The sequence below is a fragment of the Lipotes vexillifer genome, unplaced genomic scaffold, assembly GCF_000442215.2.
Source record: "Lipotes vexillifer unplaced genomic scaffold, Lipotes_vexillifer_v1.1 scaffold1432, whole genome shotgun sequence".
NCBI classification, from domain to species: domain Eukaryota; kingdom Metazoa; phylum Chordata; class Mammalia; order Artiodactyla; family Lipotidae; genus Lipotes; species Lipotes vexillifer.
The window spans coordinates 338375-347414 of record NW_006795398.1 but is presented as its reverse complement, the minus strand read 5'-3'; positions in this window follow the sequence as shown (position 1 = coordinate 347414).

The following is a 9040-nucleotide window of genomic DNA, read 5'->3' as shown; positions in this document are numbered from 1 at the left end:
AAATGGGTCAATTTGACCTACATCCCTTTAAGAATTGGTGGAATCTCTTTAATTAGTAACATTTAAAACTAGAAGAGACTCAGCATCAAAAGGAAATAATGACAATTTTGAAATATTAACACTTTGAGCTTATTAGAGTCCTCTCATAGCTCTGAAAGGACATCATGGGTATGTTCACTTTTTTTTTTTTTTTGGCCATGCCATGTGGCTTGCAGGATCTTAGTTCCCCGACCAGGGATTGAACTAGGGCCACTGCAATGAAAGTGCCAAGTCTTAACCACTGGAATGCCAGAGAAATGCTCCATATATTCACATTTATTCTTTGATTTATTTTAACCTTTCGCTCTGTGCTTTTCACACATAAACAAAATTGAGAAAGTAGTATACTGAATCCTTGTGAACCCAACATCCAGATTCAACAATTATCAACCCAGACTCAGTCCTATTTCATCTATAAAATACACACACATTCCTCTTCCATGCTCCCTGGATTACTTTTTTTTCATTCAAATGGATTTATTTCATAGTACCAAAGTGTACTATTCAAATTAAAGGCACAAAAATGAGCAGCGAGTTAAAATCTTACAAAACCTCATAATCTCTGCAAAACCTCATAATTTTATGAGCTTTTTTCGTTAAAGAAAGAAAAAGTATAATTGACTTATAATATTATAGTAGTTTCAGGTGTACAACATAGTGATTTGATATTTTTAGACATTACAAAATCATCACCACAATAAGTCTAGTTACTATTTGTCACCATACAAAGTTGTTACAATATTATTTCTATATTCACTATGCTGTACATTATTTATTTTATAACTGGAATATATCTTCTTGTTGGATTGATCCCTTTATCATTATGTAATGTCCTGCTTTGTCTGTTACAGTTTTTGTTTTGAACTCTATCTTGGCTGATATAAGTTTTGCTACCTCAGATTTCTTTTCATTTTCATTGCAGGGAATACTTTTTACTAACCCCTCACTTTCAATCTATGTACATCTTTAGTTCTGAAGTGAGTTTCTTGTAGGGAGGCATATACCTGGGTCTTGTTTTGTCATTCACTCAGCCACTCTATGTCTCTTGATTGGAGCATTTAGTTCATTTACATTTCAAGTAATTATTGGTAGGTATGTACTTAATGCCATTTTGCTAATTGTTTTCTGGTTGTTGTTTTAATTCTTTTTTGTTCCTTTCCTCTTTTGCTCTCTTTCCTTGTGATTTGGTGACTACTTTTAGTGTTATGTTTGGATCCCTTTCTCTTTCTCTGTGTGTGTATCTATTATTGGTTGTGGTTACCATGAGGTTCGTATATAACAACATATGTATATATGGTTATTTTAAGTTGATGATCTCTTAAGTTCTAATGCATTCTAACAATCCTGCCATTTTACTCCTCTTCTCCCTTCCACGTTTAATGCTTTTGATATCATATTTTACATCTTTTTGTTCTGTGTATCCTTCAACTATTCATTGTGGATATAGACAATTTACTACTTTTGTCTTTTAACCTTCCTACTAGTTTTTTTTTTAATTAATTAATTTATTTTTGGCTGTGTTGGGTCTTCATTTCTGTGCGAGGGCTTTCTCTAGTTGCGGCAAGCGGGGGCCACTCTTCATCGTGGTGCGCGGGCCTCTCACTATCGCGGCCTCTCATTGCGGAGCACAGGCTCCAGACGCGCAGGCTCAGTAGTTGTGGCTCACAGGCCTAGTTGCTCCGTGGCATGTGGAATCTTCCCAGACCAGGGCTCGAACCCGTGTCCCCTGCATTGGCAGGCAGATTCTCAACCACTGTGCCACCAGGGAAGCCCTTCCTACTAGTTTTATAAGTGATTGATCTACTACCTTTACTGTATGTTTGCCTTTACCAGTGAGATTTTTCACTTCATAATTTTCATATTTCTAATTGTAGTCCTTTCTTTTCCACTTAGAGAAGTCCTTTTAACATTTCTTATAAAGCTGCTTTAGTGGTGCTGAACTCTTTTAGCTTTTGCTTATCTGTAAAACTATTTATTCTCTCATCAAATCTGAATGATAGCCTTGACAGGTAGAGTAGTCTTGGGTTTTTTCCCGTCATCCCTTTGAATATATACCGTGCCACTCCCTCAGGCCTGAAAACTTTCTTCTGAAAAGTCAGCTGGTAGTCTTATGGGACCTCCCTTGTACATAACTAGTTGCTTATCTCTTGCTGCTTTTAAGATTTTTTTCTGGATCTTTAATTTTTGCCATTTTAATTGTAACATGTCTTGGTGTGAACCTCTTTGGGTTTATCATGATTGGGGCTCCCTGTGCTTCCTAGATTTGAATGTCTGTTTCCTTCCCCATGTTAGGGAAGTTTTCAGCTATTATTTCTTCAAATAAGTTCTTTGCTCCTTTCTCTCTCTCTTCTCCTTCTGAGATGCCTAAGATGTGAATATTATTAAGCTGATGTTGTCCCAGAGGTCTCTTAAACTATCCTGATTTTTTTAAATTGTTTTTTCTTTTTTCTGTTCAGCTTGGGTGATTTTCACTACTTTGTCTTCCAGTTCACTAATTTACTCCTCTGTATCATCTAATCTACTATTGATTCCTTCTAGTGTATTTTTTACTTCAGTAATTGAGTTTTCAGCTCTATTTGGTTATTTCTTATATTTTCTAACCATTTCTTAAACTTCCCACTGTATTCATCCATTGTTCTCTGAAATTCACTGAGCATCTTTATGATCATTACCTCAACTTCTTTACTGGGTAGATTGCTTAGCTCCACTTTGCTTAGTTCTTCTTCTGGGGTTTTGACCTGTTCCTTTGCTTTGAACATATTCCTCTGTCTCCTCATTTTATCTAATTCTCTGTGTTTATTTCTATGTATTAGGTAAGTTGGTTACATTTCCCAGTCTTAGAGAAGTGGCCTTATATAGAAGTCTTTGGGGTCCAGCAGCACCTTCCCTCTGGCCACCAGATCTATATGCTTTAGAGGCACCCCCTATATGGGCTTCATGGGCCCTTCTGTTGTGGCAGGACTGACTACTGTGGGCAAGCTGGTAGGCAGGACTTGCTCCCAGCCCAGTTGGCCGCCAGGCCCTGCCTTGTGCAGTGGCTGCCAGCCCATTGGTGGGTGGGGCCAGGTCCTGGGGCTACTAGATTATTTTGAAACAAATTCCACATTTTACACCATTTCATCCATAAGTGTTTCAGTATATATCTCTAAATGATAAGGATTCATTAAAAAATTATACCTAAAACATTTGAAATAATTCCTTAAATGTCATAATTGATCCAATTAGTATCAAAATTTCCCCTATTATTTTATAAAATTGTTTTTAATAGCTGCTTTGTTGAAATCACGATCCAAAAAGTTCCACCCATTGCATTTGGTTGATGTGTCTCAAGTCTCAAAATATACAGCTCCTTCCCTCTTTTCTTTCATCTTTGCAATTTATTTGTTAAAGCCACAAAGTTATTTACCCTGCATAGTTTCCCACTGTCTAGATTTTGCTAATTTTATTTCCAAACTGTTGTGTAAGATGCTCCTCGACCCCCTTATTTCCTGTGAACTAAAAATTAGATCTAGAGTGTCACCTGATTCAGGTTCCATTTGTGTGTGTGTGTGTGTGTGTGTGTGTGTGTGTGTGTGTGTGTGTGAATACTTCACAGATGGTGTTGTGTACCATCTTCAGGAGGTATGTTATTATTGTCTCTCTTTTTGTGATGTTAGCAGCCATTATTTATTAAAAACTGCTTAAACCCAAATTTTTTTCTGAGGTGATATTATACATACTTTAAACTATTCATTAGAAACACCTTCAAGTTTTATTGCAGTCTTAGCCCATTTTCATTTCCATTAGCTAAATAACATTCTTTCTTTCAAGCATCAACTTCCAACATTTCCATCAGTCACACTCGTATGTCATTTCTTCTGAAGTGAGATGGTTACTCTTGCCCTGATTCTTCCTCCACCTCCTTCCCACCCCTTACATCCCCCGGGAAGGGAATATGAATATCTTGATGGTACATTTCGTATTTTATAGCAATACCTTTAGAGTACTGTCTTGTTTTTACAGTATTTTTCCTCTGCCTGTCCCATAGTGACTGTTTTCTTAAACTATTAAACTTGCCTCTAAGATTCTGATTACCAATTCCAATGTGTGGGTTTTTTGCCACATACCACCAAACAATTCTCTGACGCCAGTCAGATGACTTACAATTCGACTCAATTCTGAAACTATCTGCCTGGAGATAGCATCAGGTTCTAGAAATTAAGGGCTCTGTCCCATAATATTGCCTTACCACTCCAGATGTCAACTACAAGTCTAGTTTTTTACCTGTGCTTTGGACTGACTGGTAATGAATCAGAGGTTCCCAGAACCCCTCCTTGGGTTTGATTAATATGCTAGGCCAGCTCACAGAGCTCAGGAAACCAGTGTACTCACTACATTATCGGTTTATTCTAAAGGATATTAAAGGATACTAATCAATAGCTAGATGAAGAGATATATAGGCAAGGTCCCAAACAAAGGAGCTTCTGTCTTTGTGGTTTGGGGCCTGGCACAGAGATACATGGAAGTATTCTGGTTTGAGAATGTTCCTCAAACCCTGTCCTTTGGGTTTTTATGGAAGCTTCATTACATAGACATGATCGATTATATCATTGGCCATTGCCTAATGATTCAACTGCTAGCTTCTCTCCTCTGCCTAGAGGTCCAGGGCGATGGGACTGAAAGTTCCAACCTTCAGTCATGCGGTTGGTTCCCCTGGCAACTAGCATCCATCTGTAGATTCTCTCCCAAAGTCACTTTTATATAAACTCAGGTGTGGTTAACAGGGATTTGTTATGACTATCAAGACAACTTTAATGTTCTTATCACTTAGGAAATTCCAAGGGTTTTAGGAGCTCTATGCCAGAAACGGAGATGAAGACCAAATATATATTTTTTACTATAAAACACAATATCACATCTTCCTTTTCTTTCTGATTTTGACTTCTGCTCATGCACAGTGTTCACGATACATGAAAGTTTTGTTTCTCTGCTGCTGATAACCTAAAGTCCCATAAGTTGGAGGTCTTGGCTCAACCTTCTCTTTTGTTTGTCTTCAGCCTTGTGCCTAATCCAGGCAATGTTGACCACTCTTACTTACTGAAATGCCCTTCCTTTCCTAGGATCACTCTCTCTGGTTTTCCTCCTACCTCTCATATTACTTTTTCTTGGTCTCCTTCGAAGTCATCTCTTCCTCTGTCCATTCCTGAAATGTGAGTTTTGCCCAGGATTTTGTCTTTGGCCCTCTTCTCCTTTCACATGATGCCGAGTGAACTGATTCATCCTCTTGGCATCAACAACCAACATAGGAGCATGACTCCCAGTTCTAGATCTTCTGCCAAGGCTTCTCTTCTTAGCTGTAGGATTGCACATCTAGCTGTTTACTAAAAATCACTCCCAGATGATTCTGCCTCAGTAGGAATGGAACAGAGCACATTATCTCTCATTTCCAGCTTGCCTTGCCCCCCACCCTCCTTACTTCATTCTCTAGCTCTGTGAATCACACTACTATCAACCACAGTCATCAGCTCAGAAACCTGGGCTCCTCCTAGACTCCTTTCTCTTCCATCACATCTGATCCATCACAATTCATGCTAACTGCTCCTATTCATGCTTTCTCATACTCATCCCCTTTGCCATTACCATTACCCCTTATTGCCTAACTTGTTTGCCTGCTTCCCAAATTCTGCCCCTTCTCTTCATCCTTCACACTGCTGCCAGAATAATCTTTCTAAAACACAAATCTGAGTTATGGTACTTTACACTTAAATTCCAAACTCCTTGATATGGCAGTCTTCATTCAACCTTTGGCCATGGTTTCTGTAGCCCATACGATGTACATTCCAAAGATTATATGCAGCAACACATGACAGTTTACTAATACATTGCCTGGCTCGATATACAGCAACTAGTTTCAATTTTTGGCCTAAATGTTTGCTCTTCTTCTTGTGTCATATGCCATTCCATGCCATTGTGTATTTGTACCTGCTCTCTCATCCTCCCCAACCCCTCCTGGCCTGTCTTCCCTTTTTCCCCCTGGCTGGTACTTACTTATCTTTTAACCCTCAGTTCAACTCTATTCACTTCAGGAAGGCTTTTTTGAAACCATATGTAATTAAACACCTCTTCTCTGTGTTCCTAAAAATTCCTCCATTACTTCTGTCACGGCCTCTACATAGTTCAGTATTGATTTACTTGCCTCATAGACTGTAAGCAAAATGTGTAGTAGTTCTTGAGGTTTAATATTTATATCCCCAGTAATAGACTCAGTGCCTGGCCCACTGTGGGTGTTCAGTCAAGGCAAAAATGAATGAAGCCCAGAGAAAGACAAATACCATATGATATCACTTACATGTGGAATCTAAGAAAATGATACAAATGAGCTTATTTACAAAACAGAAACAGTCTCACAGACATAGGAAAGAAATTTATGGTTACCAAAGGGGGAGGGCAGGGAAGGGATAACTTAGGAATTTGGTATTAACAGATACACATGACTATATATAAAACAGATAACAAGGACCTACTTTATAGGACAGGTAATTCTATTTGATATCTTATAATAGCCTATAATGGAAAACAATATGTATATATAAATATATATATGTATATTTGAATCACTTCACTGTACAACTGAAACTAACACAACGCTGTAAATCAACTATACTTCAGTTTAAAAAATGAAGCCCAGTCATTTCTACCTCTATACACTCATAGTGTGTTCAGGCCCTCATCGTCTCTACTTGGATAACCATAATTAGTTGCAAGTTACTTTTCCTGATTTCAGTCTCCATCCCAGTGAATGCATCTTTCAGCTCTGATCGTACCATTTTCCTCCTTAAAAGTCCACCACTCTCCAATTCTGATATGGCCCCTCAGTAGAGCAGGGGTCCTATTGAAAGCTGGGATTGTTGTACTGTGCATATAAAAGGTGTGACGGCAGAAAACTGGTTGAGAAACACTAGCCTATAAAATGAAATCTAGGATTATCAGCATGGTTCCGAAAGGTCATGTGATTTGGTTTCTCTTCTAACCTCCAAACAGCCTTGGACCCAGCTATTCTAGACCTTCACTCTTCCACCCAAACCAGAATGCCCTGGGCTCTCCTGCATTGGTTTTTGCATAATATGAAGGCTTGAATTCCTTTCTTTCACAAAATCTTCATCCTTCAAGATCCATTTGAAATGCCACCTCCTCTGTGAAACCTTCCTTGACTCTGTGTCCTCCAGCATGTTATGAATCTCATCACTCTTCCACTTAAGGTCCAAATTCTTATTTCAGTGACTGCATTTTATCTTTACTCCACTCTGTATCATGTAATGGAGGGAGGTGCTGAGATCACCATCCCTCAGTAGGGTATAAAATCCTTAATGAAGATGGAAGGTGTTTATTGTACTTATTGTAGCATCATACCTGCCTACGCCCTCCTCTAGCCCCGAGCACCTGACACAGTTCTCAACTGTCAATATTTGCAGATCTGATTTGCATTTTTCTTAGTAAAAGCGGTTCTTCTCCTACAGCCCAGTTACTGGAACTCACCATTCCCTCCATTTGTGGACACTAATTCCTACAGTCTCTTGCTTTTTTTCTTCTCATAGTGGACCTTTGGCCTTACCTCGCCTTGAATCCTTAAATTCTTCATATTTCCTTCTCTCAGAACTTTCCTGGGGAAAAAGCATTCCACCCTAATCCCTTTAAGAAATACTATCATTTTAGCCTGCTCAAGATTTCTTTCATCTCATTCCCCTATGTTCATACTTCAGACCCCACATCTGTTTCCTTTAAGAGACCAATCATTCCCTGCATACCCTGCTTTCGCATACTAAGCCTTTATGTCTCTCCATTTCTGCTTCCCACCTCCAGTGGAACACCTTCAGAATCTCTTTTTAAAATCTTGACTCTTTAAAAACTCTTATTCTCCATCCATTCTTATGTTGTCTTCCCAACACAAAAATGAGAAATGGAACCCTCTTTCCTGATTAAAACAACCTTGCTTAGATAAAGCCCAGGCTTCAGCATCCCAACTTCATCCACTAGAACTGAAGTGTCATTGTTGCCTTTAATCACATTTATTTTATTGCCTCCATAAAGCAATAAAATATTTCAATCCACACACTATGCAAACAGTCGGCTGCAGCCAGCTCTAACTTAGGAAGAGAAAAACTTGGCCCAAGCTATTTCATGAGGTGGGTTTGGGGTGAAGAGGACATTCCTCCTGTGCTTTTCTTTTCCTCTCACCTTCTTCCTAAGAGTCCCTCTGTTGTCTCCGCTCTTTCTAATTTGCTTTTGCATCCTGCTTCCTCTCTATTTGGATTCTAACTGGGCCTTCCTTTCCCTTTCATTCTCTTTAAATAGCTTCCGCCTTTGAACACCTCAGTCTGTACTGATGTGAATTATCTTATCATCTCCTTCTCTGCACATTCACTGTACATTTTGTGTGGTCTGTTTACTGCCATATGTTTGCAGAGGGAGTACATCATGGAGATCAGTGTCCTGGCTGGGGCATCAGGTTGCATTTGGACGCTCTGCTCAGCCTCTTTCTAGTTGTCTAATCATGGGCAGGTTGTTTAACATCTCTGAGCCCCAATTTCCTCATCAGTAAGGCAGATGTAACAGGAGTACTTAGTTCATGATGAAGATTAACATTAGCACTCATTATCATCACTCTTTGGCTCCAACTGGATTAAGGAATATGGGTCTTTCACCCAGATTTGCATAACCATATAAGCTCTATTCATCACCCCCATTACCATTTTTTTTTTAATTTTTAAACTTTATTTATCTTTTTATACAGCAGTTTCTTATTAGTTATCCACTTTATAGATATTAGTGTATACATGTCAATCCCAGTCTCCCAATTCATCCCACAACCCCCCCCCCCCCAAGACTTTCCCCCCTTGGTGTGCATACGTTTGTTCTCTACATCTGTTTCTCTATTTCTTCCCTGCAAACCGGTTCATCTGCACCATTTTTCTATGTTCTACATATATGCGTTAATACACGATATTTGTTTTTCTCTCTCTGA